The sequence below is a fragment of the Silene latifolia genome, chromosome 3 (genome assembly GCF_048544455.1).
Source record: "Silene latifolia isolate original U9 population chromosome 3, ASM4854445v1, whole genome shotgun sequence".
NCBI lineage: Eukaryota > Viridiplantae > Streptophyta > Magnoliopsida > Caryophyllales > Caryophyllaceae > Silene > Silene latifolia.
The window spans coordinates 80052422-80061547 of record NC_133528.1 but is presented as its reverse complement, the minus strand read 5'-3'; positions in this window follow the sequence as shown (position 1 = coordinate 80061547).

Genomic DNA, 9126 nt, shown 5'->3' with positions numbered 1-9126 from the left:
GCTAATGTCACCTTGCTCTTGCATTTTGACAATCTGTCATCCTCATATCATCAAATAAACTAAATTGCACCTTAAGAGTAAGTAACAAGCTCATGCTTATCTTCTAAGTTCATTACAAGCTCTTGCTTAGAACAATTATTCTTTTACATTTACTCGAACTACGCGCAAGGGTTTGATTTCATTTTTTAAATGAATACGTAGGCAATCCTTCGCATGATACAACCCATTAATTTCAAAATGTAAATAGAAGGACATTTGCGATTGCATTTGGAATTCGACAAGAATAATAAATTAACCTCCTTTATTTCATTCATTTTCTAATAATAATAATAATACGTTACATAATAATAATGCTAAAGATAAACAAAAAAATAATAAAATAGACTAGGATTCTAAAAACCCCACCTTCTTATTACAATAATAATAATAAATAATAATAAAGACTTGGGCTATTCCTCCATTTTCCCTTTGCCCTTGTCATTTTTATCATATTTCTTGTCACGACCTCGAGCCGGACGCTCCTGCGCCACTTCGGACCTAATCACCAACGGTCTTTCTCGAGGTCTAGCCTTCCCATTCTTGTCAATCACTTTGTCCACGGCAGGAGAGGTCTTCGGTTTCTTCGAAGGATGTATAACTCGAAACCCGGCTTCTTCCTCTCCCTCAGTCAGATGCTTCTCTTTCTCCTTTTCCACCTCGCGCACCTTGTAGTCAACGGGCTCGCGCTTCCTCAATCTCTCATGCTCCTCCGGAGTAGTAGCTTTCCACCACCGCAGATAGGAGTCCGACACCCATAAGGCGCTAACAGAAGAGTTCAAGAACCATACGTTTCTTTGAGCCCATTTAATGGCCCACTCCCTTTGACTCTCAGTAGTAAGCGCCACGGCAGTCTGCGGGACAGTGTCAAGCTTCGAGATTGTCCGCTTGATCCAACTGTCTCATCGGCCTCTCCAGAAGATGCATACCATGAATTCCAAGCCGGGAATGCGCACAGATCGGGTAGGATCCAAGGAAGATACTCCAAAGTGATGATTTGAGAGATGCCACCATGGTACAATCCATCTAATCAAGGGGCCATCATCACTCTTCAATTTGTTTTCCCAATAATTGCAGACCCGAGTGAAGTCCACCATGTAGAGCCTAGTCCTCATAGCAATTGAGCGAGCATGATAGGCAGGAGCATTAACTGGGGGCTCGATCAATCGAAGACGCTCCATAAGCCAAACCTACCAAAAACCAGGTGTTAAAAAAAAACAAAAAAAACGAAAAAAAAACGAAAAAGAAGAAAAAAGAGGAGAAATTCTTTATTCTTTTACATGCAAGATAATAGGACTTCCCAAATAAGGTAGGTCACGGTTGGCTTTCCTGTTATCCAAACCCAATAGGATCTCTCCTAAACATAAACAGGCTGGGCTCCTGCGCAGTTCCATTTGCTCAACTAGGCTCAGAAAATGGGGATCACCTCTCAAATCCACATCAACATGCCCTTGAAAGACATATACATATAACAAGCAAAATCCAAATACCCTTCGCCTAGCAACATAAGAGATGGTGGGGTCGGCCCTGTTAATGAATCGGTCAATAAAGTCAAACATCCGCTCTCCTTTTGAGGTCACTAGATGGTCCACCTCAATTCTTGTCAACCCAAGCAAGTCTCTAAATTTGTTCTTATACCCTTGTGAAGTAGAAGGAATAGCAGGCAAGTGTTCTGGGTCCCACCCACCGATCGCAGCAATTTCTTCAGGAAATGGGCAAATGTCACCTCCAGGGAAGGCAAAAACATGATAATTCGGGTCCCAATAATCAAGACAAGCATCTAGGAATGGTTTGACCACCTTGATAAGCTTCAAACTCAACAATAATCCAAGATTATAGGCACCCATGTCATACTTCTCCACGTTGGAAAACTCATTGGTCCACACTTTTAGACGAATCTCTAAAGTGTTCATGATGAATGATTATTTTGAGAGTTTTATGTAATAAGACGAAGGAAGAGACGGAAGAATTTTGTGAATAAAACCTCTATCGACGTTTCTATTTATACTAAAATCAGTTTCCTAAAATCTGCCAGGACGGATACACCGAGGAACAGGCGCATCACCTGCTGCGCCTCTCTAAAGGGACGCAGCTCCTGCTGCGCCTCTTCCTCAGCAACGTCTCTGTGATTTTCCGCGTTGGATCTTTTCTAAATTCCTTAGCGAATAATTTCCTATTCATACAGGTTATTATTTTGGTAAATACGTCAAAGTTACCATAATTCGTGTTTCCTAATTCCACGGGCATGCATTTCGAGGCAATATCGGCATTTTTGTCATTTTAGCACACTTATATATTTCTTTCTATTTTTCTTTTTCTCCAATTTAATGTAATTTATTTCAAACTTTTATATTTCTTTTTATTTTTCCCTTTTCGGGGAATCATTTCACTCCCGTCCTACATTACATTTCTAACTTACAGGTTTCTATTTTTTCATTTTTTTTAGGGGTAACCCCCCCTACCGTCCGGTCATTTCCGTCAATTTTTTTGCATTTTTTGCATTTTTGCATTCTTGCACTTTTGAGTCATTCGTTTTTGCGCTAATTTAGGCCATATGTACAAATGTATGTTTTACGTGAATTTTTATGTAAATTTCGGCAGCATGACGGCATAAACCGTCATCTACCAAACCTGTTCAAAGCTAACCTGCAGGTACAAACAACGCAACCCAGCAGCAAAGGCGCTCGGGCCGTCATATATACAACCAAAAGAGGGATATGTACAACAAACTGGGGGCTCGAGCCCCAAGCAAAATCCAAAATGTCCAAAACGTGGATCCTAAAATGTACAAATGTGCAAGATACAGCCAACAAACAAAACAAACAAACAAAAAAAACTACTGCCGGTCGCCGCCTAACTCCGCAACTCTCGCCTCGAGAGCATCAACCTCGGCGTCACGAACCTCGAGCACCCTCAGCAGGCGAGCCGTCTCCTCCCGAGACTGAGCCAGCTCTCGTTCCAGCTCGCGCTCCCTCTGCAAACGCAACAATTGGCTCATGTCAATCAATCATAAGAAAGGTTAGGAAGTTCAAAAATGAAGTAGACGAAAGGTTCATACCTGACGACCTCGACCGCCGACAAGTGCCTCGACGGCAGTATCTCGCAGCCGGTTGGCTACCCTCCATAACGCCACAAACCGAGACGGCACAACTTGTATTTTCAAATAAGAAGTTCTCAATAATGGGATAAGTTCAATCAAATGTGTTCTTACACAAAAATCATACAAATGAGAGGCTCACCCTCCGAATCAGATGCTGCCAATCGTCCAAGCCAGCATCCGTCACAACCACGTCAAAGTCACGCAGCTCGGAGATCGTCGTCCTCCCGGTCGCGTCAGTGTACTCGAGGGTCTCGGGGTACTCTGGGGGCTCAATGCCCGCCGCCTCAACCTCCTGCAAAGACAAAGGATTGCCGTTAAGTCGATGATCATTCATCATGCTTTCAAAATGGTCATACGGAGAGTAAATGCTCACCACAACCGGCCAGTACGCCAACCTCCCGTAGAGGAACGCCGAGTAGTCCTCACCAGGAAGCAGAAGAGCGTCACCACCAACGCCTGCCAAGTCAGCCTCCCTCTCAGCCTCAGAAGGCTCCCTGAACATCGTCCTAGGAGGATCGATGGGAACCGTCAGGACATCCCGAGAGGACTGACGAGCCAAGCGCTCGCCCAAATACCACACAGGACCCATCGACGTCCTCAACAGCAACCGGCTCAAGCTCCTAGGTCGAAGGAGCTCAGCCACGAAAGGAGGAGAGTCAGCGTACTCCGCCCAAGGCATGGGCACCCACTGGGAAAAGACAAGCAAGAAATCATTCTTATGATCGGTTAAAAAGTAATAAAGAAGCAAGACGAATATAAGTGAGATACTCACGCTGTCTAGCTGAAGAGCGTTCACATCCCGCCGGTAGACACCATGAGAGGAACGCTTGCTCCTCGTGCGACACATCACCCAATCCCTCACAACGGAATAGGCCTTCTCCAGTGGCTCCGTCCTCTTGGGCGAGAGGCTCGGAAAGTAGGAGTACACCCATGCTTGTTGAGCAAGATAGTCAATAATGATCTTTCGTAATTCGATAAGGAAAAGCAGTGATTTTAGTCTAAATGAAGGTTCATACCTCCAACAGTAGTCCAGGGCCGACAGCACCAGGAGAAGTCCCCTTCTCCATCAACTCCGGACGAACCATGGCCCTCATGAAGCGGATGAGGACCGCAAAACCAGCAGTGACCCAGTCCCAACGTCCTAGGGAGCTCGGTCGAAAAAGAAAGGGCGAAAGCTTCGTCGACGACCTCTCTCCCTTGTCTCCGAGGTAGATCGAAGACGAAACCACCGAGCCACAAGCGGGCCTTCGCTCACCAGTACGGGGAGGAGGAGCCGTCTCTCTCCCGTCAATCACCACCGACGTCGGGGTCTTCCCCGCAGCGCCTCGGACGTAAGAACTAGGCACCAAACCAGGCACTGCAACAGCCTTTGGCGCCATGTTCCAGCCGATCAACCTCCTAGCCTCGGCCGAGTCCACCCTCATGGCAGTCTCCGGCCACTCCACCGCCTCGGTCCCACACGACAGACCAGAGATCATGCCGTAGTCCTCCAACGTGACTCCCACCTCACCAAAAGGCATGTGAAAAGTGGAAGTCGTGTCCCAGAATCGGTCCAAGAAAGGGCGGACCAGGCTAAGGTTAGCCCGCAGTTTCCTCTTCGCGATATCCCTCCAAGCCTGCACCAGGGCGCCAAATGCTCCTCGCTCGATCATGGCTCGCTCCTCCGCCGACAGCCTCTCGTAGCACGCCATCGCCGTCGGTTAGCCCGAGAACGATCTAATGTTCCCGGCCTCCTATTGTGATTTGAAACAAAAGCTATCTTTAGTTTGAATGAAATGGGAAAAGATATGAGCGAATGAAATGAAAGAAGATGAGTGGTGAGTAATGAATTCAAGATTACCAAGCTCTTCACCGTCCTATAGGACAGGTGACCCTCCATGGCCCAAAGCAAGTGCCTGCTGTCCCAGGTCTCAGCCCACGCAGGTGCTCCCCTCAACTGACGACCACCTCGCCCAACATTGGCCCGCCTCGGGGCCTCCTCCTCCTTCTCCTCTTCGAGGACCTCGTCCTCAGCAACCTCCGCAGCTGCCCCAACAGCAGTGAAAGCCTCCTCGAGAGCACGAGAAGCGTCAACGGTTGTGTCTATGTCCATGGAATCTCTCCCAGAAGTAGAAGCCTCGTCACCTGCAACGTTAAAGTAATTTTAGGCCGCGTCAAGTGACGACGAACCTTGATTAGGGGATTTTCGAGTTTTAGAAGCCCCGAAGTCGCTCTTTTCTCGCCATCTTTGGCCGTATTCCCACAAACCCGATCACTCATGTGGTAATTTGGGTTAAGTCAAGCCTAAGTTGAAGCCTAGTCATGGGTTCGAGTCGAAATTTCGACAGCATTTCGTTATAACGGCGATTATGCCCTAGAAAAGTGTCCTGAAAAAGCCGTCACAAACCAAAATTCTGAGATGGTAGGAAGTTTACCCATCATCCAAGGATTCCAAATATCAAGTTTCATCGCAAATGGGCATTGCTAAGGCTATTTTCGAAGCAATTTACGGTTTAGTTGTGAAATCGTCTCATTTTGACTCAAATGCTCAAAACTCAACAAAAATTCGAAACAAATACACGTGGGAAGTAAATGTCGATCATGATGATCACATGTTTAAATCTCATATTAAGAATACATGTGGGAAGTAATATTTTACAATCAACTGGTCCACACATATCGGTAATGATTGGTTGACAAGAGTTTGACATTACTGTCGTGCGACGGTGGTGATCAGTTGATCTCCTTAGGTCATACCTAAAGGGTAACACTCTTAATTGAATATTTAATTGATCGTATGACGATACGAGTTAATTAAATTACTTAAAAATTGACGGACGATTTTGGAGGTAATATTTACGTGTCTCATTGTAATTTGATTAAATAAGATACGGTCTAAGTGATCGAATTATTTTATTGCTTAGATGAAATTATTGTTTACGGAAACAATTGAAACTGAATGAATAATTTATTATAAATACAAGATGTTGTGATTTATAATTGGTAAACCGTTTTGGTACAAGTAATTATGAATTACTAAGTCGATTTTGTACATGACGTATTTTTATTAATACGTTGATTTTTAATATATAAAAAAATACATTACAATTACACATGACTAGTTACATGTGACTTTTGACAAATTGACAAAATAATGTGTAAAATTGACTTTCCATTTTACACAAAATGTACCGAAAAATAGGGTGGATTAGGGTTTAAAGTGTGCTTTATATTTTATTTAAAAGTGTAATCATCACACTAATACCTACTCTTACATACCTACATTTTATGGGTAGAAGAAAGTGCCATGCATTGGCCTTGTTTCTCACCCCTACCCGGTTTTGTCATAGAGAAAAGACCAGGGGTTTTTTCTCTATATTTTTCCTAATATACACTACAATGACTAGTGTGTGATCATTCATTCATTTTTACAACATCTAAAACTTATAGAAATTTTAGAGAGAAAAAAAATTACTCCTTCTTCCCTCCTCTCTTGACCGAAAAAGCAAGAGACCAAAATAATATTTTGGGTCAATTTTTAGCAAGATTAATATTATTCTAGTACAAATAATATTTGTCTTTTAAGAGGTTATCTTGGGTATACATCTTTGGGAGGGATTCTATCTTTGAATCCTTGTTCTTCCATTTGTAAGGAAAGCTCAAGAACAAGTAAGAAAGGAGAACTCACTTGTGCCCTAAATCCGAAACACTATAGTAAGAATGACGATTTCTTCACTTGTCTATTTTAGTTTGCATGCATAAGATCTAGATTTAATTTTATGACTAAATTAAATATCACATATATGAATATGTTATATAATGAGATTAATAATTTCTAACAAGCGGTATCATGAGCCTTAGGTTGTTTGCATGCAAATCGGTTATTGTTTTTCCGAGTTATAAGATTAACAAACAAAACTTATAAATTTGTGTTTATTATGAAATATCACGAAATTTATTTGCATGTTAAAGTTTCTGGTCCTAAAATGTATTTAGGATATTTTGGTTCATTTATGGATTTTATTGTTCATTTTATATAATAATGGCATTAAAATGTGATTTTTATGATAAAAATGTCATTTTTGGACTAAAAATAGCTAAACTTCGATTTTTCCAGTGGTTTTGGATATGTTTTCACATATATTATATACTGATGGCCTGTAAATTTTCATAATAAAATGAGTTGTATTGCTCGAAATATGGTTTTTTCAAGTTAAAATCGTATTTAAATGGGAAAATAGGTTAATATGAGTTATATTTCGAATCTGGTCATAGAAATTTAATTTGTTGTCACATGCAATTTTACAAGATGTGTGTAAAATATTTGGCTATAATGAAGTCGTTATGCATGATTTATGAATTTTTGATGAAAAATCACATAAATAGTGACTTTAATTAGTAAAAATTGCTAAAACATACTTCATGACTAAGGAAAAACGTCACATGTTGCATTTTATCATATATTTCAGATCTAAAAGTGAAAAATTAATAAAAATAATTTTTCTCATTTTTATGGTTATAATTGATAAATCCGATAAACCGAAACATTGTTTTTCTCGATAAATTTTCGGAATTTTTTAACCTAAGTTTTGAACATTATGAGTGTCATGGTATTTTTCCAGAATGTTCATGAATTTAAATTTCAAATTTTGAAATTATTTTAAATTTTTATGATTTAACTTGAGGTTTATGGCAAAATTTTGTATTTTGAGTCCATTTATGAACAATATTAAGAAATATAAGTTAATTATTGTCAATATGTTAGTGGAGACTAAGTTTGAGTCCTAAGTTGGTTAGGGTAATTAACTTGTACATAAATATGAATTTATGTAATTATTGTGATTATAAAAGGTTAATCACGCAAATCCGTAAAAACCGATTAATATACGATATTGGCTCCTTAAAGGCGATTTAGCATAAAATTGGGCATGTTCTTACATATTATAATGCTGCATTTTATTTATGATTGTCATATTTTAATTTTATGTAATTTTGAATTATGTAATTTTACTTAGTATGGCCTTAGTTTTTATTGGTATTACCCAAATGTATGGGAATATCGATTCGGTTGTAATTTATTGTGATCTCGTATCACCGTTTTGTAATTTAATAGATTTATTTTTATTTTTAATTACAAATGTATAATAGGAAATTATGTAATTTATTATGTAATTTATTTATTCCGGAGTTCCTGGAAGACGGTGCCACTCGAGAAGGCGATCCATTAAAGAAAGTGTTGCCTTGAAATGCGTGCCAAGACCTAAGTTCAAGGGACCAAAGGAGTTAGTTTCCGAATTTGTAATAGTTTATTAGATTTACTATTTTAGGAAGGCCATACTAGGATTTTATTTATGCTTTGCATTTTATTTATATGTTGCATGCATCACTAAATCGCCATAACTAAACATGCATTTTTATCGAGTTTATCGACCGTGTCAATCACAATTATCGTAGTTCACCGCTTTAGTTCACTTAAAACGTGATAGATAATAAATTGACATGACCTCTCGCTAAAATAAACAATTGAGACTTAGCCTTACCAAAAAGTAGAAACCATGAAAACCTATTTCGCGAGGGAGTGCACTCAGCCACCCCGGGGTACAAACCTTGTTACGTAGGGGAAGTGGGTGATAAATGTCTATCCACCGAATTCATGTTGATGAGGGATGAATCGGCTACCCCGTGCCCAAGTTAATGTGAATTTGGATCATGGACACATTTATTTGAAATTTGGATTGACCTCAACGAAAGTATTCGTGACCGTAGTCGCATGTGTTCCGGGCTATAGATAAATATTAGAGTAATTTTATCGACCGAGAGTTCTAAAAGTAGAATCGATTAAAGAGTTAATCCACCGAGTTATATTAATAAGGGATGAATCGGCTACCCCGTGCCCAAGTTAATATGAATTTGGATCTCGGAATCATTTATCAAGTTGGTTAGAGGTCACTAGATAAATGCAATAAAACTTGTTTCAATTAAATTTTTACGAGTGTTATTATTATTTTGAA